This window comes from Vulpes vulpes, chromosome 14 (assembly GCF_048418805.1).
Source record: "Vulpes vulpes isolate BD-2025 chromosome 14, VulVul3, whole genome shotgun sequence".
Taxonomy (NCBI): domain Eukaryota; kingdom Metazoa; phylum Chordata; class Mammalia; order Carnivora; family Canidae; genus Vulpes; species Vulpes vulpes.
Window position 1 is genome coordinate 48,267,151 of NC_132793.1, and position 23,883 is coordinate 48,291,033.

The 23,883-nt window shown below is 46.6% G+C and overlaps 1 protein-coding gene and 2 long non-coding RNA genes across 11 annotated transcripts in view; 2 read left to right on the plus strand and 1 right to left on the minus strand.

Annotated features, from left to right (window-relative positions):
* Nucleotides 1-6,507, minus strand: part of APC (APC regulator of WNT signaling pathway) — a 120,726-nt gene extending 114,219 nt beyond the window's left edge. For 5 of the 9 annotated variants that reach the window (XM_072736550.1, XM_072736565.1, XM_072736560.1 and 2 more), the window contains exon 1: nucleotides 6,368-6,507. The gene's annotated coding sequence lies outside the window, so the exon portion shown is untranslated. The remainder of the gene's footprint in view (nucleotides 1-6,367) is intronic. The other 4 variants (XM_072736575.1, XM_072736571.1, XM_072736556.1 and 1 more) reach the window with 1 other exon arrangement.
* On the plus strand, nucleotides 4,948-5,631 carry LOC140595416 (uncharacterized). Its single transcript, XR_011997002.1, has 2 exons — nucleotides 4,948-5,030; nucleotides 5,401-5,631. It is a non-coding gene; the product is annotated as an uncharacterized lncRNA (long non-coding RNA).
* Nucleotides 5,884-17,880, plus strand: LOC140595414 (uncharacterized). The gene is made up of 3 exons (XR_011996999.1): nucleotides 5,884-6,010; nucleotides 16,455-16,643; nucleotides 17,749-17,880. It is a non-coding gene; the product is annotated as an uncharacterized lncRNA (long non-coding RNA).
* The last annotated feature ends 6,003 nt before the right edge of the window (nucleotides 17,881-23,883 follow it).

The following is a 23,883-nucleotide window of genomic DNA, read 5'->3' on the forward strand; positions in this document are numbered from 1 at the left end:
TAGCCTTCCTTGCTGCTGAACCTCTGCTCAGGCTGCTCCCCAGCCTAAGTGCTTTTTGTTCACTCACCAGCATCTGTAGAATTCTCACCATAGGCCAGCCACTGCACTTGAAATGAGAAGGAAAAAGCCTTTTCTAATCTTTCTGTTCTTTGAAGTCCAGATTGAGTTCCATTTCTTTCTCAGAGAACTACTCATTATCCTCTTCATAATCTGAATGCTGTAAGTATTATTATCCAACCCAATGGCCTCCAATCTTTAAGGTCAGCAGTCATTTTTATTATCACAATGTTTCATGAATCTCATTCTCACTCTTCAGGTGATCTCATCTGGTCCCATGACCCTAAATACCATCTATACACTGATAACTTTCAAACATACCTCCAGCTCCACCTCTCCCTTGAACTCCTAATAGACATGCCTATTCAACGTCTCCACTTAAACACGGCCACATCAGTGAGGGAGACAGAACACGAGAGACTCCTAACTCTGGGAAACAAACAAGGGGTAGTGGAAGGGGAGGTGGGTGGGGCGTTGGGGTGACTGGGTGATGGGCACTGGGGGGGGGCACTTGCGGGATGAGCACTGGGTGTTATGCTAAATGTTGGCAAATTGAACTCCAATAAAAAAAAATAAAAATAAAAAATAAAAAAAAATAAAGATATGTTTTTAAATTAAAAAAAAAACATGGCCACACCCCACACAAAACCCCTCATTTACACTCATTTACATTTTCAAACCCGTTTTCCACCTATTCCCTTCCCCAAAGCCCCCATTTCAGTAAAATGTGCCACTTTTCACCCAGTTGTCATGTTGAAAACCTTGGGAATCACCCTTTACTTCTGTTTCCCTCACATTACACATCTAATCCATCAGTGAACCCTAATTACTCTAACTTTTTTTTCTTTAAAGATTTTATTTTGAGAGAGAGAGGGAGGGAGAGAGGGTGTGAGTGGGGGGGTGGGCAGAGGAGAGACTCTCAAGCAGACTGAAGGCTGGGCATGGAGCCTGACATGGGGCTTGATCTCACACACCTGAGGTCGTGACCAGAGCCAGAATCAAGAGCTGGACACTTAACCGACTGGGCCACCCTGGCGCCCCTCTCCTTTCCAGTATATCAAAAATTTCCTAATTGGTTTTCCTGCTTCCATTCTAGCCTTCAACTTTCAACATATAATCAGAGTAATTCTAAAACAAAACAAAACAAACCATCCAGTTCAATCTGGATATTTCCATGCTTGAAACACTTCAATGATTTTCATTTCACTCGGAGTAAAATTGAATCTTTAAATGACCTTCAGTGCCCTACTTGATCTAGCCTCCGCCTGTCCTACCAACTGTCCTACCACCCTCCCCCCCTTCACTCACTGCTTCAGCCACACTGGCCTCCCTGTTGTTCTCCAACGTGACAAACACTCTGTCTCAGAAGGTGCTACTCCCTCTAACTGAACATTTCCCCTCAGAGAGCTCCCCGGCTTACCCCCGTCACTGCCTTCAGGTCTCTCAGCTCAAAGGGCTTCTCAACAAGCCCTTCCCTCACCAACCTATCTAACGTAGCATGCTGTTACTCTTTTACCCACTGAACCTGCTTTATTTATGTCAAAGTCCATTAACTACCGTGTGTGTGTGTGTGTGTGTGTGTGTGTTCGTGTGTGTTCACATGGATAATGTTTACGGACAGCACCCCTAACATTTACACTCAGAGAGGCACGGGCCTGGTTTTGTTCGCCATTGTTGCCACATTATATGCACACAGCAGACCCTCAAGAATATTTACGGGATGAATGATGGTAACTGCTTTTAGTTTTGTTGAGAAAATAATGAAAAAACACTGCTAGAATTCAGTAAGGCTTTAGAATGAATTTATACTCTATTAATTACAAGAGCATTATATATATGCTTTGGTGGTAAAAGGAGTACGATGTACGTAATTCAGGGTTCAATAACAACTGAGGAGTGGAGCCTTCTTAAAATTCTCTATCCCTTCCCACATCCTTCCGTCCTGTGTCCTTCATTAATTCTTTCAATAAATGGTCACTGTGTATCTGGCTAAAGCCAGAGTATTCTAGACATTAAGAACACAAAAATAAGACAAAGTAATGCATTGAGTAGATAAAAATAACACTTACAGGATATGACATACACCAGAGATACAAATATAGATTATAAAATTGTAGTGCAACAGGGGATACAATCAACATTTTTAAGGTAGGCGTTTAGGGCGTTTAGCAGTGATGATCACAAATACTCCCAAAATCAAATAACAGAAGGTATTCTTCTGTTTACTTTATATGTGAAATGAGGGTTTTAAGTCTTAAAGAGCTATAGTAATTTGCTACCATGAGATAAGCTAGCCCGAGAGTGAAACCAAAACAAGGGGAATGACACAGCTGAACAAATCACAGAGAAACTGAGCCAAGTCCTTGATGATTTCAGGCTGGATAAAGCCTTAGATAAAGTTTAGCTACAAGATCTAATCATTCCCTTTATTGTTTAAGCAGCTTGAATTTGGTTTTCTATCACCTGCAATATAAGAATACAAGTTAATGTCTATGAATTCTTTCAAAAAGCAAAACCACTGTGACAACCAAAAATGTCCCCATATATTTTCCAAATTCCTCCCAATCCCAACGAGAAAAACAAATCTATTTCCTAATAGTTTTATATGTACCCATTTACCTCAGTGGTTCCACCAGGTACACATAAGTGTGCATAACAACAACCTTAGAAGAACAGGGATGCATAATCCAGTTTTAATCAGTCATTTATGACTATCTCAATGTTTGACCAAAATCATACATATAGCTTCAATCAACTCTTGGGATAAACAGTGCTGTAAGTATGCTCCTACTACTGGAAAGTTCTTATTTACATTTACTTCTCCATAAAACATGATAGAGATACGTCACTGAGTCACTGATATTGTTGGTCACGTTACCCTCAGCCATTCACGTAACTTCCTCCTAGACTGAAATGCCAGATAATGATCTTTCCAGCCCCCTGCAAGCAGGGCATGAACCTGCCAGGATGACATCTGACATAGGGCTTCTGTGAAAGGTTTATCATTTGCCTAATCAAGAGACTGGAGGGCAAGCTTCCCCCTATCTTTGTTTAACTGTGTGAGAATGTGAGGTCTGGAGCAGACAGTAATGTGCAAAAAGGAGAGGAAGAGCCTGAGCCCAAGGATCAACACACTAAGGATGAAGATGAAAAGCACCTCGATCCTTGATATAACATCACTGTACAGCTACACTGACTGACCAGGAATCCTCTAACTCTGGACTTCTTTTTATGTGAAATATTGTTTACTGTTGGTTGCTATTATGTAACCCAAGGCCAAACTAACATAAGATATATTCAAGATCTGACAGCTGCTCAAAGTGGGAGAACCAAGATGACTGCATGATTAGAGTGGGTGGCTAGGAGAAAGATGTTTACAAAAGAGACATTAGAAGGAAGAGAAACACATATACACACATGCACATGTAAACACACTAGGTGAGGGAAGGTGGCCTAAACCAAACTTCATCTGATTCTGTTTGGTATGAGGTAAGCTTATGACAGTACACGTCAGAGATAGAGAGCAAGCAATGTAGGTGGGAAGTCAAGTTAACAGAACTGAAAAACATCCACATAAAAATGGTGATTTAGGCCATTAAAAATAGGGCACAACCACCAAGACAACACAATGAAAAGCACAGAAATCCTTGAGTATACTCCTCACCCATGGTCATTTTAGATGAGGCTCATCTACCAGTTTGGCCAATTAAAATAATTCCACCCCTCTTGACAAAGATACTGTGACAGACTCGGCAGCAGGACCTTCTCCATGGGTTCAATAAGAATAGAGGTTAGGGCTTTTGGGAAGAGGCTGGACGAGAATCCCTCTCTCTTGCTTTGGAAATCAAGAACATTGTTATCAGCCACTTTTTTTTTTTTTTTAAACTAGGGGGGAAGCTAGTCTGAGCATAAAGCCCAAACAGGAGGACAAAACTGAGATAATAGCAGAAAAATGGAACTTCAGCCCCGATGATGTAAGCCTGTTCCTGAAACCCATTCCACCTATACACTTGCCAATTATAGACGCCAACACATTATTTTTGCTTTCAAATCCAGTTTGCATCCTAACTAATGTAGGAACCACTACGTTTGGGGGTTAGAACAGTGTAGGAAATGTGAGAAAACTTTCAGAGACGGGAGAGAATCGTGACATACGATGCAGAAGAACCAAGAAATCAGATAATCTTATTCCTACAGAGTATATTTCACATATGGTCTTATGAAACCAGGATAACCGAGGAAAGGCCATCAGATTTGGTGATCAGGAGGTCACAGGCGACCTTTAGAGTAGCAACTTCAGTGTTGAAATTTAAAGGAAGTCTGAGTGCAAAGGAAATAATTATTTATATTTATTAGGAACTCCATAACGTACCAAACACTCGGGTGGACATTTAACAAGTGTTAAACTCCTTCAATTATGACTCTAAGTTTAATGTTCTATTTTATAGATAAAGAATAGAGTGAGTAGTAACTTGCCCACAGCCACATAGCCACTAAGTGGTTTTAAGAGACTCAAAAGTCAATGTTCTTCCTACTACACCAGGCTCTCCTGGAATGAAAGGATGAAAATGCAGTGGCACAGTGGGCTCAAAACCCGGACTGGGGTTCCTTGAGTTGCATGGCACACAGCCCCCTGTTTGGCAGCTGGGACAGGAGCACCTAGGTAGGCTGGAGGGAGAGGCTGGAGAAGGAATGATAGAGGACAGTTCTACAGAAAGGAAGGCGGGGAGGGAGGATTGTGGACACATCTGCAGGGGACTGCTCCTGCAAAAGAGGAAGGACAGTTCTTCCTCTGAGATAGCAGTAAATAAGGAAATGATACTGAGAACAGAAAAGAATATGCACCTCAGACAGTTGAGAATTTTCTCAGGAAAGGAAGAGATCAAGTTACTTGCTATAAAAACCTTCAGGAAATGAGACAGAAAGAAACACAATCAGCACTAAAGACCCGGCGGAGAGTACAGCACCAACTGGTATGAAAACTAACCGGTATCCACCCATAACTGTCTCTTTATCCTTCAGGATCTCAGGGGTCAAGCTGAAAGAGCTGGCAAGGAGGCTTATTCTGGACTGGGCACTAGAAAGGAAAATCTACAGAAAAATAAAGCATTCTAGGGCGTCAACGAGCGCTTGGTGAAGCCTGATGACAGTGCGGCCCTGGTTGCACACGGAGGCAAGCGAGATCAGCAGGAGGCTACCGGGAGGGATGAACAGGGAGACGGGGTTCACGGGGACCCTGGGAGGGGGTGCCAAGCACGTTAGCTAAGGGCCGGAGAGTAAGAGCTTAAGGGCGCTTGCGACCCGAGGTGCGTTTGGACGCGAGCCTTCAAAATATTTTGCCAGAGGCAGAGAGCCGCGGACGGGAGCCCCGCGTCCCACGCTCCCCCAAGCCGGAGCCACAGAGCCGAGGGATGACCCTTCTGGAAGCGTCTGTCCTTGGCTGCGGAAAAGTGAGGGCTCAAAACCAACACGGAACCCACGAGCCCGGACAGGAATCAAGCCCCGAAATGCTCCGCCTTTTTTGAACTAAACAATCCTACCCCTAAATTTAAGCCATTAAAAGAAGGAAATTCATGGAGAGGTGCCCAGAGGCGGAGGCGGGGGCGGGGGCGGGGGCGGGGCCGACCCGGAGACCCCTTCCGAGGCGGCGGGCGCGGCAGGCCGCGGGGCAGCAGGGCAGGGTCGGTCCCCCGCCAGCCCGCCCGCTCCGGCCTCCGCGGGCTGTCATCGTACCCGCACGGGGCCGGCCCGCCCGCCACCGAGGAAGCCGGTGCCCCCACGGCGCCCGCGCAGGGGGACGGGCCGGGGGGCTGGGGCGGCCCCGCGCCGGCCCGCCCACCGCCTTCTGCTGCACTGTCAAGTCCCGTCGTGGCCGGCGAGTGGCGGCAGCAACCGGGAATCCAAGCCTCGGGAAGTCTTGGGTCCAAGACCCTTTTCTCCGCTCCCGTCCTTGGTAAGGACAACAAAGAGCTGGTACCACCGGGAAGCTCAGGCCTCGGGGCGGGACGGCGCACTCGCAGGGCCCGGGAGGCCGCGCCCCCCCTCGCGTCGGGCTCCGCGCTCCCCCGGCCCGCGCCGCTCTGCCCTCGGGGCGCTCCGGGCGGCCCCGGGAGCCTCCCGGGCGGTCCACTGGGGGGAGGGGGCGGGGCGGGGCGGGGGTCGCGGGGGGCGGGGCGGGGCACCCGGGGGGGGGCCGCGGGGCTCGCCGGCCGGGTCCCCCGGGGGGGCCGCGGAGGCGCGGGGGGCAGGGTCGGGCCGCCAGCGACCGGCTCCGAGCGGCAGCCCCCCGCGTCGGCCGCGCCCCACTCACCTGCCGGACGCCGCCGAGCGCTTCCTCTCCGCCGGGACGCAGCCGCCGCCGCCGCCGGAGCTCCGGGAGCCGCGGGCGCAGGGCGGCCACAGGCAGGCGCAGCGGCGACCGGACCCGAGCCCAGCGAGGCGCACATAGGCGGCGCCGCGCGTCCCGTCCTCAGCAGCGGCCCGCGGCGCCCCCCGGGCACGGCATCGCGCCACCGCGGCCGCCGCTCACCCAGCAGCCGCCGGGTTTCCGGGGGCCACACTCCGCCCCCTGGCTACTTGGCCTCCGCCATCTTGCCGGAGGCGGGAGGAGTGCAGCGCGCATGCGTGCGCAAGGGGCGCCGGCGTGCCGCTCCGCGCGGGGTCCGCAGTGCGCAGGCGCCGCGCTGCGGGGCCCGGGCCGTGACGTCACGGATCCGTCCCCGCGGCGCCTGCGGTCCGCGCGGCCCGACCCGCTGCTGCGGCTGTGAGCTCGGAGGCCGAGGAACAGAGCGCTCCTGCTCGCCCTGCGTCAGTCGGTCGGCGTGGGGGCCCAGGCGGGCGCAGGCGAAGCCCCGGCGCACCTGGCCGGCCGCGGGGGGCGGGGACGGCGTGCGGCCCTGCATCCCTGCATCCCGGTCCAGCTGCGCGCACCTGCGCCCCCCCCCACCCCATCTTAACTCGAAGCCTACGTGTTCTGGGCAGTCCTCGTGTGTCTCGCAATTCTACCTGTTCCTTCGCCTTTACTTCTGGCGTGATTTCATTCAAGATTAGTTCACCAAATAATATTTGAGTTTTATTAGGTACTTGACAGTGTTACCTAGGCTCCAGGTTTATAGCAGAAGGAAATACGAAGTCACGGCCCTGACCTTGCAGCGGGAAACAATGGGCAGTGAAAGACCTCGCAGGGTCACCGTGGGGGGGGGGGTAAGGACCGGGAAGGGCGATCCCCGCCCGAGGCGATGGGCGATCCCGAGGTGATGGGCGACCCCGAGGCGATGGGCGATCCCCGAGGCGATGGGCGATCCCGAGGTGATGGGTGACCCCGAGGTGATGGGCGATCCCCGCGGCCATGGGCGATCCCCAAGGCGATGGGCGATCCCCGCGGCCATGGGCGATCCCCGCAGCCATGGGCGATCCCGAGGCGATGGGCGACCCCCAGGTGATGGGCGATCCCCGCGGCCATGGGCGATCCCCGAGGCGATGGGCGATCCCCGCGACCATGGGCGATCCCCGAGGTGATGGGCGATCCCCGAGGCGATGGGCGATCCCCGCGGCCATGGGCCTTGGCGCTCCAAGGGGGACGCCTGACCCGGCCGGCTGAGCTCGGGGCCGGGGCCAGGGCAGAGCCTCCCGGGCAGCCGCACGTCAAATGCAGAGGCCTGGGCTGGGAATGAAGACGGGGAGGAACGGACGCTCGGTGGGATGGACGGTGGAGGGAGAGGAGGCGGGAAGAGGCGGGGGTCAGGTCACGTAGGGCGTTGAGGCCCTGGTAGGAGTTGGGTTTTCCTGCAAGGCCTGGGCCACCTCGTGGACGCTGCTCCAACCGCTTCTCAGGTACGGAAGCTTCTGACTGTTCCACTGCTCTGCACTCGCTGATCCCACGGCCTCGAAGGCCTCCCTACCCTTTACATGTCTAGCTTGTCACCCTTCAGGTTTCAGCGTCGCTGCTGTCACCTGAGAAAGGCCATCGTTCCTCAGCTACGTCTCCTTCCTGCTCTCCGATTAGGTTCCAATATTGCACCCAATCATTTCCTCCACTTTTGTTTTTCTATTTCACCCGTCCACTCACCCCGCCTCTCCTCCAGTAACCTAGTGTGTTCTCTGTATTTAAGAATCTGGTTTGGGGCACCCAGGTGGCTCAGTCAGTTAAGGATCTGACTCTTGATTTTGGTCCAGGTCATGATCTCAGGATGATGGGATCACACCCCAGTTCACCCCAGTTGAGCCCCGCATAATGCTCTGTGCTCAGCTTGCAGCCTGCTTAAGAGTCTCTGGCTTCCTCTCCCCTCTCCGCTCGTGCATGTACTATCTCTCTCTTTCTTTCAAAAAACAAACATAAAAATCTGTTTTTTGTCTCCTTTTTTCTTTGTTTATTAATTTGTTTTGTTTCTTAAATTCCACATGAATAAAAGGTATCTGCCTCTGTCTAACTTTTTTCACTTAGCGTTATACTCTCTAGGCCCATCCATGTTGCAAATGGCAAGATCTCATTTTTTTTTATGGCTGAGTAATATTACATTTCATATATATATCTCACATCTGTATCCATTCATCTGTGGATGAACACTTGGGTCGCTTCCATATCTGGGCTACTGTAAATAATGCTGCAATAACATAGGGGCACATGTATCTTTTCAGAATAGTGTTTTTGCTTTCTTGAGCATCTTTTCACGTGTCTGTCGGGCATCTGCATGTTTGTTTTCGAAAGATACTTATTCAGTCCCCTGCCCATTTTTAAATTGGATTATTTGTGGAGTGTTTTTGCTATTGAAGTGTATAAATTCTTTATATATTTTGGATATTAGCCCCTTACTGGATATGTCATTTGCAAAATCTTCTCTCACTTAGTAGGATGCTTTCTCATTTTATTGATGGTTCCCTTCACTGTAAAAAGCCTTTTATTTTGGTGTAGTCCCAATAGTTTAATTTTGTCTTTGTTTCCTTTGCCTGAGGAGACATATCTAGAAAATGTTTTTACAGCTGATATTAAAAAAATCACTGGCTACATTTCCTTCTAGGATTTTTATGGTTTCAGGTCTCAAATTTAAGTCTTTAATCCGTTGTGAGTTTATTTTTGTGTGTGGTATAAGAAGGTGATCCAGTTTCATTCTTTTGCATGTAGCTGTCCAGTTATCCCACTGCCATTTGTTGAAGAAACTGTCTTTTTTCCCCCATTGTATATTCTTGCCTCCTCTGTTGTAGATCAATTGACCGTATGTAGGTTTGTTTCTGGGCTGCCTCTTCTGTTCCATTGATCTATGTGTCTGTTTTTGTGCCAGTACCATACTGTTTTTTTTTTTCCATACTGTTTTGATTACAACAGCTTTATAGTATAACTTGAAATCTGGAATTGTGATATCTCCAGTTTGTTGTTCTTTCTCAAAATTGCTTTGGCTATACAGGGTCTTTTGTGGTTCATACATGTTTGTTCTATGAAAAATGTTAATATTTTTATAAGGATTGCATTAAATCTGTAGGTTGCTCTGGGTAATAGGGACATTTTAACAATACTGGTGCTTCCAGTCAACAATGAGCATGCAGTATATTTCCACGTGTTTGTGTCATCTTCAATTTCATCAATGTTATATAGTTTTTGGAGTACAAGTCTTTCACCTCCTTGGTTAGTTTATTCCAAGGTATTTTATTATTTTTGGTGCAATTATAAAGGGATTGTTTTCTCAATTTCTCTTTCTGCTACTTCATTATTAGTGTATAGAAATGCAACAGATTTCTGTATATTAATTTTGCATTCTGTGACTTTACTGAATTCATTTATCAATCCTAGTTGTTTGGTGGAGTCTTCAATTTCCTATATATAGTGTTATGTAATCTGCACATAGTGAAAGTTTTACTTCTTCCCTGCCATGTGGATGGCTTTTTATTTTTGTTGTTTTTGTTAACTTAGTGGTGTCACTAGGACTTCCAGTACTATGCTGAATAGAAGTGGTGAGAGTAGACTCCTTGAAACATCAACCTTCCAAAACTGAATCAGGAAGAAATAGGAAACGTGAACAGATGAAGTACTAGCAAGGAAGTTGAATCAGTAATCAAAAATCTCCCAACAAACAAAAGTCCACGACCAGATGGCTTCACAAATAAGTTCTGTGAAACGTTTAAAGAAGAGTTAATACCTCTTCTCAAACTATTCCAAAAAATAAGAGAGGAAGGAAAACTTCCAAATTCATTCTACAAGGCTAGTGTTACCCGGATACCAAATCAGATGAAAACACTACAAAAAACCCGCAAAACTGCAGGCCAATATCTCCGATGAACACAGATGCAAAAATCCTCAACAAAATGTTAGCAAATCAACTAACTGTAGCAATACATTAAAAAATCGTTCATCATGATCAAGTGGGATTTATTCCAGGGATGTAAGGGTAGTTCAATATTCACAGATCAATCAACGTGATCTATCTACAAGAGAAAGGATAAAAGACATGTGATCATCTCAGTAGATACAGAAAAAGCACTGACAAAGTACAGCATTCATTCATGATAAAAACCGTCATCAAAGTAGGTCTAGAGGGAACACAGCTCAACATGATAAAGGCCATATATGAAAAACCCACGGTTAATGGTGAGAAACTGAGAGCCTTTCCTCATCTATGATCAGGAACAAGACAAGGATGTCCACTCTCACATTTCTGTTTGACATATTGATTGTTAAATTCTATATTTATTGTTTCTTCACTGTCCCATTAAATTGTGAACTCCATGAAAGTGAAGATATTCTGTTTCCCAATGAACACCCTGTGCCTAGCACCATGCCTGGCAAGAGCAGTCACTCAATAAATGTTGGCTGAATTAATGAATGTGGAAGTTTATCAGTACCTAAGCAGTCCGTGACATTCAACACTGTTTTTCACTTGTTAGTTTTTAAAATTAAATGCAAGTCATTTCCTATTTATATATCTCCTCAACTAGATTACAAATAGGGACTTTAAAAAGAGAGAGGGAGAGAGAAAGAATAAGATGGAGAAGAGTAGGTGATGGTGGGGCAGTGGGCATATGTTTGCAAGACTGGGAAGAGGAAGGCGTCCATTTAATGGAGAGTCTATTTTATGTGTTCTGCACAATGCTAGGTCTTCAGTCCTCACCACAGCCCTGCTAGATAGTTCTCTTCATTTTGATACATAGAAAAATTAGAGAGATTAAGCCACTTGCCCAAAGTCATATATTAAGAAATAATGCTAACCCTGAAGCCCACACTCTGCCCATCTAGAGAAACTGGATTTGGAAACAGGCCTATTTGGTGATTTGATTCTATATCATTAGCATGCTTTCATTAGAGACTTGAGCTACTGCCATTTACGAATCCTGATCATGTTGCTATTCTTGTAGGCTCTCAACAAGGGGCCTGATTGGAAATTGCTGTTATTCTTTTCTTTTGGACGGGAGCGGAGCTGATTTTACCAGTTCATTTTCATGTTTTTTAAAAAAAATTTATTCCTTTTTATTAATAAGTTCTATATGTTTCATCAGAGGAAAAGAGAGATACCAGAGATTTGGGTGCGTATCTAAATGCTAGCTGCATCCCCTTGGTTAGGCTTGTTCCCGTATGGCTAGCTCTCTCATCCAGGTCCCAAGTAATACTTTGCACATCAAGACAGTTCTCTGGCAAAGAATGACAGCTCACCACAACAATCACTTACCCCATTTACTCATCAGAATTACATACCATCATTTCCCTCTAAACAGGATAGCTGCCTCGGGATAGCTGGGGAGAACTACAGGAAAGGACGGGGCTGCTGTCTTATATCTGGGGCCATTCCTTATATGAGGGAAGTAATAGACGATAACTCTTGATAATATACACTTGTCAACTGAGCCCAGTTAGTCCATATGGACGCCCAATAGCAAACGGGAATGCATACCTGAGGAGACTCCCTCACCTTCCCCGCTGTAGTGTAATTCCTCCTTGGAATAAATCCCAGAAACAAGATGATATCTTCAGTTTCTGTGGTATTCTCTTCTCCTATGGTGACCATCTGTTAGGAGTTGAACATGCCTCCCCCAACCAAAAAAAAAGAAAAAGAAAAAGAAAAAGATATGTTGAGTCCTAAACTCTAGTAGTAAAGAATGTGAATAGGATCATTCCATATAAAATTAACTACATTAAAATGAGGTCATACTGGAGTCGGATGACCAATAGCTAGTGTCCTCATGAGAAGCAGCCATATGAAGGAAGAGACACAGGGAGAAAGCCATGTGGTGACAAAGGCGGAGCTAGAATTATGCAGCTACAGGCCAAGAAACACTAAAGACTTCTGGCAAACCACCAGAACTTAGGAAAAGACAAGCAAGAATTTCCCTCCAGTTTTCAGAGGGAGGATGGCCCTGCCACCTTGACTTCAGACCAACAGCCTCCAGATCTGTGAGACAATAAATTTCCATTGTTGTAAGCCACTTGGTGTGTGGCTCTTTGTTTCCGCAGCCCTAGAAGTGCATAAACCATCTTAGGTATATTGGAGGGGGAGGTGGGCGGTGAGGAGGTCTGGGCTACTGTCCCCATTTGGCAGCAGACCAGCAGCAGGACCTGGGCTGGTCACTCCACCTCCTGAGCAAGCCTCCTCCTCTGTGTGAACAGGGGTAATGACAGCTTCTGCCTCCCTCAGAGATCTGAGTGATAACTAGCAAGTCTTCCTTCAGAGGTGCTGCGACCGAGATGGCCTGACAGCTCCTGAGAAACAGCTACGCGAAAGACAGGGCAGGGCGCCTGCCCTGGGGAATGTCAGTCTGGCTGCAGGGCCCTTTCCCGTGTAAGATGAGTCGCACAGGCCAAGCGCCAAGTGCGTGCTTGGGGCCTGATCCACTATTGATATCAAAAGGAGGAAGGATCACTGTGGACTGGGGTGGGAAGACAGTCTTCACGAAGGACCTTAGCTTATAAAGGGATTTTTTAGAAGACTATTGGATACCCGCAGTATGTTCGGGACCGATCCATAGCATTAGCCCCACAAGCAGTCCCAAGAAACCACCCCTGCACCTACTGTGGGGTACAGCCACCAACACTAGGCCTTGCCCTGGACACGGGCTGATGCTACTCCCACCTGGAAAGCTAGACACAGTCTCATCTGCTGCCACTGCTCTCAGTAGGACAGAGGCTCACTGTGACTTAACCACACTTGCTTTCCATCCCAAGCCTGGGAGCAGATGATTAACACAGCCCAGTCATATGTTAACCGTCTAGCTCAATGCTGTGCAATAGAAATATAATGCCAGCCGCATCCATAATCCTAAATTTCCTAGTAGCCACATTAAGAAAATCATAGAAAAAAGTGAAATTAATTTTAATGATATATTTTATTTAACCCAATATATCCAAAATATTATCATTTCAACATGTGACACTAGCTGCTTTCAAAGGTTCAATGGCTATGTGGCCAGTGGTTATCATATTTGACAGTACAGGTCTAATAGGAAGGCCAAGAAAATAAGTGGGTAGACTTGTGATTTCCACAGTGAGAGGTGGGTTTGGCTTCATAAAGAAGGCCATTTCCCTAATACGAGAAGGGGGATCGGACGCAATCTTGTAGATAAAAGATACACTTGAATGAAAACCAAAATGGGATTATAGAAAAAAAAAAATGAAGGACTTTTATTATTAATTTTAATGTGTTGTGCCTGGGAGTCATTGACCATTTCTGAACTGGGGAAATACTTTGGAAAGTTTAAGAAAGTTACCATGTAGATGTAGGTATAGCTTTAAAGACACTAGAATTGGGACGCCTCGGGGGCTCAGGGGTTGGGTATCTGCCTGTGGCTCAATCGTGACCCCGGGTCCCGGAATTGAGTCCTGCGTCGGGCTCCCTGCATGGAGCCCGCTTCTCCCTCAGCCTGTGTCTCTGCCTCTCTCTCTGTGTGTGTCTCTCATGAATAAATAATTAAATCTTAAAAAAAAAAAAGAACACTCAAATTGGAATTAGGAGTCCTGCATTTTAGTTACGGCTTCCTATCTGTGAAGCCTTAGGCAAGCCGCGTCTTGGAATCTTCTCATGTTCAGAAGTGAGGATGATGATATCTGTGTCCCAGGCTTGTGAGGATTCAGTGAAATAAGGTGTGTGAAAATGCACAACGGCTAACAAGCACTCAACAGATGTTCCTTGAAGCTGAATATCTAGTGGAGATTTAGATGAACAGCAAGGAGGTTGAACTATTTCTCAAAGCCAAGAGAAATACTCTAGAAAAAAGCTAGAAATAGGTATTTCAGATATTTCAATTCTGCCTCGGTTTGAACCAGTTAAAACACGTACTCGTTTCATTGAACAAAGGGGGAAAAAGAGAGAGACAAACCAAGAAACAGACTCTCAACTCTAGAGAACAAAGCGATGGTTATGGGGGGGGGGGCGTGGGGGAAATAGGTGATGGGGATGGAGAGGGCACTTACCCATGAGCACCGAGTAATGTGCAGAATGTGGAATCACTGCAGTGGACACCTGAAAGTAATATAGCACCGCATGTTAGCTATACTGGAATCAAAATTAAAGACTTAACTAAAAATATGCATGTGTCTCTTCGATGGCCCATTTCTTCCTTGAGGCCTCCTCCTGGCCATTCCTGGCTGGAGGTGGTCTCTCCAGTGGTCTGGAGTTCTCTCCTTTGGACGATATGACCTGGTGTGTTGGACTCATGCCTCATCTTCACAGGGAACAGACATGAGGGCAGAGACCATGTCTCATTCATCTTTTTTTTCCTTTAAAAATTTATTTTTTTATTTTTTTATTTTTTTTGAGAGAGTGGGAGGGAGGGGCAGAGGGAGAGGGACAGAGGGAATCTCAAGCAGACTCCTGCTGAGCACGGAGCCTGACACAGGGCTCGATCCCATGACCCTGAGATGATGACCTGAGCCAAAATCAAGAGCCTGATGCTTAACTGACTGAGCCGCCCAGGGGCCCCTCATTCATCTTTGAATCTATCCTCCCACATTGTCTTGAACTGGAAGCATCCAGACAAACCAGATTAGCAAAATCTGGTAATTTTCTTTTAAGATTTTATTTTTAGGTAATCTCTCCGCTCAATGTAGGACTCAAACCAGAACATTGAGATCAAGAGCCACACACTCCACCAACTGAGCCAGCCAGGTGCCCCAAAATTTGGTAATTCTAGAAACTGAATAGTGACTACCATGAATACCCATTATTCCTATTCTCATTACTTTTGGTTTTGCTTGGAAATTTTCACAATAAAAAGTCAAAAAAAAAATCCAGGAAATCTCTCCTTTGTGATAGTGGAACAAGTTTAATTCTCTCTGTATCCCATTAAAATGCCAGCAGTAGGGCTTAATTTTCCACAAAACTAGAGGAAGTTAAACTTCAAGGGCCCTTGCTTGCACAGATGCTTCCCAAGGTCCTGGAAGGTGCCTTAACAATATGCTCACATATTTACAAGTTTTTTTAAAGTCTGAAAAAGAAAAAAATAATAAAAGAAAATATGAAAACACAATATATTTCGGTTGTATTGGTTAAGGGCATTGTCTCTTCTGATTTCCCCTCTGGCATAGTTCTCCTCGTGTCAGGTAGCACTACAGTGGCTGTCGTCATGTTTGGGGTCCAGCTAGAGGGAAGCTGTGTTTCAGATACAATTTGTTTGAATTACAAGCTACTACTAATAACAAGTTGTAAAGTTGAAGAAAAAAAAAAACTATCCGTAATAACAGTTTTTTTTTTTTTTTTTGCTCAACTATGCTTGAAGAAAGACTGAATTATCTTTCTGTTCAACCTATAAATTTTGATAGAATAAAATCACTATCCTAAGGAAAGCCAATTAAAAAACATCCAGACCAAAAAAATCCACAAATCAAAAAACCCCACATCCAGACACCTCCCACCCCAAATGCAGGGGAGAAGTGTTATAGAAGTGTGTCCGTATATTATAGCATATGCTGTGTGTGTGTGTAGAGGATAGTTGTTGGGATCATAATAATGTTCCATGGTGATAGCAATTATGCTTGTAGGGAGCATAGCACAGAACAGAGTTGTTGAATCACTGTGCCGTGCACTTCAAACTAATATAATGTTGTATATCAACTATACTTCAATTTAAAAAAATATGCTGGGGGGGTACCTGGGTGGCTCAGTCCATTGAGCACTTTGAGAAACAGTAACACCAATTTTACACAGTCTCTTCCAGAGAATAGAAGAGGAGGTAGTATTTCTCTGCTTACTTAGTGAGGCCAGCGTTACTCTGACACCAAAACTAGAAAAAAAAACAGTATAATAATAAAAAAAAAAAAAACTACAGGGCAACATCTCTCATAAATGCAGATGCAAATATCATCAAAAAATGTTAGCAAGTCAAATCCAACAATTAAAAGGTATCTTTTAATTAAATTTTTATTTGGATTTTTATAAAATTTCATATTAAAAATAGGCATAACCAAGCAGGATGTGTTGCAGGTACGCATGGCTGACTCAACATTCAAAAATCAATTCATACAAGTCTATACTGTGATTTGCATGTCAAAAGGCTAAAGAAGCAAAGACAGGATCTTATCCGCTGATGCAGAAACACACCTGAGAGGCTCCAGACCAACACCTTGCATGCGCCTCCTACAACGTTGGTGCCACTCCCAGCGGGACATACAGGTGAATACGGGGAACGGGGAATGGGAGAGTGTCCCGACAACTGAGGAGGGATTGTGACAACTATCTGGAAACAGAAAGTGATGGAAGAACTAAGGTGCAGGAGACCCTGGGATCCGAATGTGAGCAGGGATGGGAGCAGGAGGCCCCATGCTCAGAGGGCTCCGGAGCAGCTGTGGCTCCGCAGTGCTGCCCACCCAGTGCTCCCTAAGCCTTTTCACATCCTGGCACAGGTGGGGAGTAGGACTACGTATAAGGGAACGGGGTACGGAAACTTCCAGATTCCCAAGTTTCACGTGGCCTGTCTCTAAAAGTGATTCGCCTAAAGCAGCATCAGGAGTCAAGGTGATTCTTCTCCTTTCTGGGCTCGGGTTTCGGGGTTTCGCAACAGCTCTCCCACCACCTCACCGAAGAGAAGCAGCCCTCAGTGATCCACCACCCGGAGGCCACGCAGAGGCAGGGCGTGACATTAATCAGTGCCCAACAAATGCCCCACTCCATCTCATGCAAATTAAGACACTGATGTCTAATAAACTTTAATTCTTGTGCTAATAACCTTTCTTTAATCAATAAGAATACATTGTTTAACACCTTGTCTTATGGTCACAAAAATATAATAAATTCTATTTGTTTCTAGCAGAAAAGTAGGAGAAGGTTATTAGTAAGAGCTTGCACGCTCCCCCAGGTTCACACGGAGTGACAAGTAACGCACGTGCCCCACGCTCCAGTGGCCCCCACGCTGGAGGCAACTGTGAAGCGATGCTTTTGGCCCTGGTCAAAAATAGAGACTTCCCAGCCCAAGTGACTGCGATGAAGTAAGCAGCTGCAGAGGCTGGGCTTTTCCATCTAATGACAGAAAGAAAGAAAACACTCCATCTGGGGGAAAACTGATAATCAGCCATGCCCAGCTCCATGCCCAGCTCCTGGGCATCCGGCTTTCAAGTGGGCTGAGCACGGCGAGCCTGTTCCCGGGCATCCTTTTACCGAAAATGCTCTCTATTCCTCTAGTCTCTAAAAGGACAGCACCTCTGCCACTTTAAATATCAAGTTACCCAAGATTTGTCTCAGATTTTTTTCATATTACCGCTGTGTCATATATTAATTGCAGAAAATTTGGAAACGACAGAAAATCACAAGAAGGAGGAACAAACATCACCATCCGAGATTCACGTTCTGACGACTGTCTGCCCACGTTTGACACTAAAAGTAAAAGGCATTTCGGCCTAACAGTGTTTCTCCCTCATCAAACCCCATAGAGTGTTTTGGTGGGTGAACCCTCCTGAGGGACACCAAGCCGGTTACCCCCAAGCCCAGGCCGGGGAGTGGCCTAGTGACAGTAGTGGCCCCGGGGGCGCCCCTGGGCGGCAACGGGGCTGCGGGAGGGCTGGGGGCCTGGCCGGTGCGTCTCAGGAAGCTCTGAGCCGGTCACCAAACACGGTCATCACTAAGAATTAAATGACATAAACGGGCCCCCGAGGGCTCAGCACTTGAGCAGCTGCCCTTGGCCCAGGCTGTGACCCCGGGGTCCCCGCATCCAGTCCTGCGTCGGGCTCCCCGCAGGGACCCTGCTTCTCCCTCTGCCTCTCTCTGTGTCCCATAAATAAAAAATCTTAAAAAAAAAAAAACCTAAATGATATAAACTTACAATTAAATTATATTCAAAACAAAGGTAATAAACACTCAAAACTCATCACTTTTTAATCGTTTTACCACATTTTGTTATTACCTATGTTGCTGGTGTTGTTTCCATCTACCTAATCTATAGGGCGGAGGAGATACTATATAATAGTTTTCTGGGGCACATCTTTTTTGTTGAATTAGTCATTCATTTCTTTTTATTGCCCTACCTGATTGCAGTTTACAGAACCATAGTTTGTTACCCATTCGTGGGCTGAAGAACATTTGGGTTGCTTTTAGTCTGGAATAATTGGCTTGTTTGTTCATTTATTCAAAGGCTGTTTTTAAAGGATTTTATTTTAAAGTAATCTCTACACCCAACATGGGGTTCAAACCCCCAACCCTGAGATCAAGACTCACATGCTCCACCCACTGAGGCAGCCGGGAGTCAAAAAAAACAATTTTTTTAAGAGCAGTTTTAGGTTCACACCACCAAACTGAGAGGACGGTACAGAGATTTCCCATATACTCCAGGCCTCCCCTCGCTGGACTCCCCAACTACCAACCTCAGCACCAAGGGAGTGCGCTTTTACCACCAGGCAGGAAGCTACGTGGCCCTGTCACAATCACCTCAAGCCCATGGGTCACCTTCGGGTTCACCGTTGGTGTTGCATAGTCTCTGGGTTTGCACAAATGTGCAATGACCACATCCACGATGTGACCCTACACACAGTGCCTTCACTGCCCTAACGAGCTAGGTTCTGACAGTCCATCCTGCATTATCCCTGGGCTGCAGGCTACGGCCACCCCTGAGGTTTTATAGTCTCCGTGGTTTGGGGGCACCTGTGTCACAGCTGGTTGGGCCTCCAACCCTTGGCTTCAGCTCAGGTTCTGGTCTCAGGGTCACGAAATGGGGCCTGCACAAGGCTCTGTGCTCAGGGCGGAGTCTGCTCAAGACTCTCCCTCTGCCCTGCCCCCTGCACGCTCTCTCTCTAGCGCTCTCCAATAAATAAATAAATAAATCTTTAAAAAAAATCTTAATGAAGTCCAAATTATCAGGGTTTTTTTTAATGCATCATGTTTTAATTTATTTTTATTTTTTATTTTATTATTTTTTTGCATCATGTTTTTAGTGTTTGTAGATAAGAAATGTTGCCCAACCCAAGGTCACAAAACTCTTCTATGATATTTTCCATTAAGTTTTACAGTTACAGGTTTTATATTTCTGCCTGTGATCTATTTTTGCATATGATACAAGATAAAGGAGAGGTTCTCTCTCTCTTTTTTTTTGCTTTCTTTCTTTTATCTTTTTTGCATATGTACATCCAATTGTTCCAGAATCATTTTTGGAAAGACTATTGTCTTTTCATTGAATTTTCTTTGCATCTTTGTTGAGAAACAGTTGACTCTATGTATGTATATGGGTTATGTTAGAATTTTTAAGTAAGACCTTTTCCGTCAGAGACTATGAGTGACTGTTTTCTGGGGAGAAAAGCAGTAAGTCCGAGGGCCAGAGACACTATCCTCATCTTCCCAGGGCTTAGGAAATTCTTGAAGCAGGAAGGTTGGAGGAAGGCTTAGGACTAGGTTTGCTTTCCCGTGAACTAGAAGACACACATTTTTTGGTTGATTACCAACTACCCTGCTGATTGGGTTTCATATATCTCTGAATACAAGGCAATCCTGAATATAAGGAAATCCTCCATTTTTTTTCCAATAAAATAATTTCCAAAGACTTTTTTAGGTCAACTTGAATGTGATATGTACTTTCAGGGGTACAAAAAAAAAAGTCAAATCTCCCTTTGTTTAAAAAAAAAAATTTTTTTATTGGCAAATTGAACACCAATAAAAAATAAATTTATTATTAAAAAAACCTTTTTTATAATTAACAATTATTTATAAAAAATCCCATATTATATAATACGATATCTACATTTAGGAATGTTGCTTTTTCTCTTCTTTTTTATCAGGACATAATTTTACTTAAGTTTTTCCCATGTATATTTATCAGAATCCATTTCTTGCATCATCTAACCTAGTTTTTTCAGAGCACACCAGCACCTCTATGTTATGTGAAATACATATCTGAGGCTCTGCGTGAAGCTGTCTTCAGCAATATTAGCACAAGCCACAAGCACCTATTTGCCTAACATTTAGAGTAGCTGAAATTTTTATTCATTCTCAACTCATGCATTCATGAGTTCTACCCCATAACTATTTACAGTGGGTTTCTTTCTTTTAAGAAAATGCATCTAGGAATTTTATTATGCCTCTTCCAGTCTCCCTACCAAGAAGGATAGTGGTAGAAAGGGGAGAAAAGTAAGGCGCTAAACCCCCTAAGACTCAGAGCAGGGATTGTGCAGATGGGGAACTGAGGAACAGGGACTGATCAATGGGGTCGAGTCACCTCCCAGGAACGCCTTCATGGGGCAGATAGCGAGTCATGGGGGGAAGGTGAAGCATCCTGGGCTGTAGGGTGAGAAGGACAGTCTGAGGTTTGGGGGGGGCTTTGCTCCTTGCCTGATTCAGAATCCAAAGTCTGGATTCAGAATCCAAAGTCTCCCCAACATCCCCGACCAGCACGAGTGGGCTTATATTGTGATGGCTCATTTGCAAGTCTTGGGCTTTAATTTCTTTCCTCCAACTCGGCTGCCTTCAGGGAGCCCGGTGAAGTGGAGAGCAGTGAGGGTCTCACCGAAGGCGGCTTGTCCTCTGCTCAGGCTCCTGAAGACAACCAGGAGAGCCTGCCTTAAGCCTCCGTCGCTGTGTCTTCTGAAAGCCTCCATATTTCTCTTTGGAAGGCCACGTGTTTCGTACAGCTGAGCTGGCGTGGACACCTCAGGGTGTCCTGTCCAGGTTCTCGCCCTGTCCCATCTCCCCCGTGTCCCGTGGGAAGGCATCTGTGCGTGCGCACACGTGTGCTCCCCACTAGGCCATGAGCTCTTAGGTGACGAGGCCCTTCCGCAGACCAAACATCATGCTAGTCGGCAGAGGACAGATATTTAGAGTCCGTCTCCAATGTCACAGAGCTGCCGATGACGGGTGAGTTCCGAGCTAGGCGCAGAGGATTGTCCTCGCACAGCATCTCCTGCCTGAAGAGTTCAGGCTACCTGCTGTTCACTCTCACTTATATTCAGTCCTCCTGTGACAGGGACTCTCAGCCCTCGATGTGAATATTGGGGGAGCCCTGCCCCAGGCCAAGGGGAATGGGCAACAAAGAAAAGTCCCTCCACTAAGAAAGAGAGTAGCAGTAGCGTCACTAGATGCTATGTTCTTGGTGGAGGTTGGGTACTGGTGTGGATTCTGTTGCCATTTGCAGACAAAAGCCCTCATGCCGGCGTAGAGTAGGGGCCTTCTCCCTTGGACATAATGAATCCAGTCAACCAGGTGGATGCTGACAATTTCTCTCTTGAGCTACTCAGGTGCGAGTCACTGGGGTCAGGCCTTGGTGCCCATCCTCACAGTCATACGTGTCCGGTGATCCCAGTGAAGCCCTGGGCTTCTCATGCAGCAAGTGGTTCTTGCTGGTCTCAGCTTCTTTCCTATGGGTTAAGGGCCAGCAGTAGACAAGTCTTTGATCATTAATAGTTCCAGTGCATCTAACCCATCCGTTCCCAAGCAATTTCTCCCCAAGATGCTCCTGCAACAGAAAGCTATGATCTAGAAACTAGTCCTGGGTACTTTTGGTATGTGGGGATGGGGGCTTGTAGGGGGTATTGAGGCCTGCAGGATGCCCTCTGCTCAACAGTGGACAAGCCAACGAGGCTGGAGGAATGCACAGGCTGTGGCCTGGAAGCCCCTCAAGGGTCACCGGGAGCCGAGTTTCCCGGGAATCGTATCCTCAGAGCCTACACCTACTCGCTAGCAGTTCTGTGGGGACCTCATGAAGTATCTGTGGTTTCCATAGCTGGAGGCACACAGCACTCGGAGCTTCCTCCCACCTTCTCCACTGCCCACCCCCTCCCTCAGCAGACGACCCATGATAGCCATGACACCTGCCTTACCCCTGGGCTGCTTATCTGCACCGGATCCCAGGGCTTCACTGGGATCACCAGACACGTATGGTTTCCTTTCACTCGAGTCGAGGGAATAATAGGCTTTAAGAAAATTATTATTTAAGGCAGAAGTGTCTTGTCTTACAGAGCTCTGCGACGTCTCCTGCATCAACCCCCCGCCCCCGACCCAGAGACACTAGCGATCCGTGTGACCGTGCAGGCCCATTAGTCGCCTAGGATTCCCGGGGACACGTCGGTTATCTTTGTAGGAATACCTTGTGCCGCCGCCACACGTGGTGGACGTCACTTTAAAATACAACAGCCTCGCCTCTTCATGTGTATGCAATTTCATTTTTCAAGTAATAGGTCTTTTCACACAGGATTTGCTTTGGTCTAACCCTTACAGTGTCTGTGCAACTAAGCAATAACGCGAGCCAGAGGTCAGTGCGTGTTATTCCTAACATTGATTCTGTCTATTAGACGTTTTAAAAAAATAAAATAAACGTTTTACTTTTTCCAAATGCTCGCGGTAGTTTGATGCTTATGTTTCAAACCCCTCTGCTGACCCACGCTGTCCCGGTAAGACACGAATAGCAGAGCATTAAACTAATCTCCACAGCAACTAGTTTCCTAAACACCGGATTATGGCTTTGTTACAGAAAGTAGCAGATGGGAGGAAGAGCTGAGAAAAACAAAGCTCCCTTCAAAACACGATATTTTTACAACAGTTTTAAAAACCTATAGCAAAGGGGATACCGAGTAGTAAGCTTCTGAGGAAGCTGCATAATATTTTCCATCAAATCTCATATTTACTTCCAAGAACTGTGCTTGGAACCAAAATCTTATTTCACAAATGAGCTCATGGATGTGACATACGGGTGACGGAGCACTTTTTGGTGAAGTCTCCTGGGAGGAGCTATTGGGATGTGCTGCTCCTCGGTCTGTCACCCACGGATCCCACCCACAAACTGCCCTTTCAGGGGTAAATGAAGAAGACGCTAGACTGACCTTTAGTAAGGGCACAAAACTGGGTTGAATTTGTTAGGGGCTCAGGTGGGAGGGATGTGATCCGGCCACTTGCTGCTGGGAACAGGGCAGGGAAGGCGGGTGAGGCCTCCGGACTGGAGCCACCAACCCTGATGCCAGGGATCGGGACAGGCAGGGCTGCCCTGAGCTTCGTGACTCCAAGGGGCTGAGCGGCCTCGATGGCCTCCCGTCCCGGGCGGCAGCGGGCAGGGCCGTGTGGTGGGCTTCGCCCCCAGGCCCCACTAGCTCCCGCTGGACGCCTTTTCGTTGCACTTAGGGCCCCTGGCAAGCCATTGGTGGGGGGTCCTCCAGACCTAAACCCACCAGAGCATCAGCTGGATCAAAGAGACTCTGAAAATTGAGGCAAATGCTCTAAGTAGTTCTTTCAAGATTGTGCTCACATCATTTCGTGGGTGGGGCTGAAGGTTAAAGTGATCCTTTTGGAAAGTGTGTTAATACGGACGAAGCTGCTAGATGACATTGGGCTGTAGCGTTTATGAGGAGCAAACGACAGAGGACAGCTCGCTGCCGGGAGGTTGTAGGGACGAGTGTGCACGGGCTGTAACGTTGAGAGGAGTAGTCCTGACGGTGACGGTGGCTCCCCC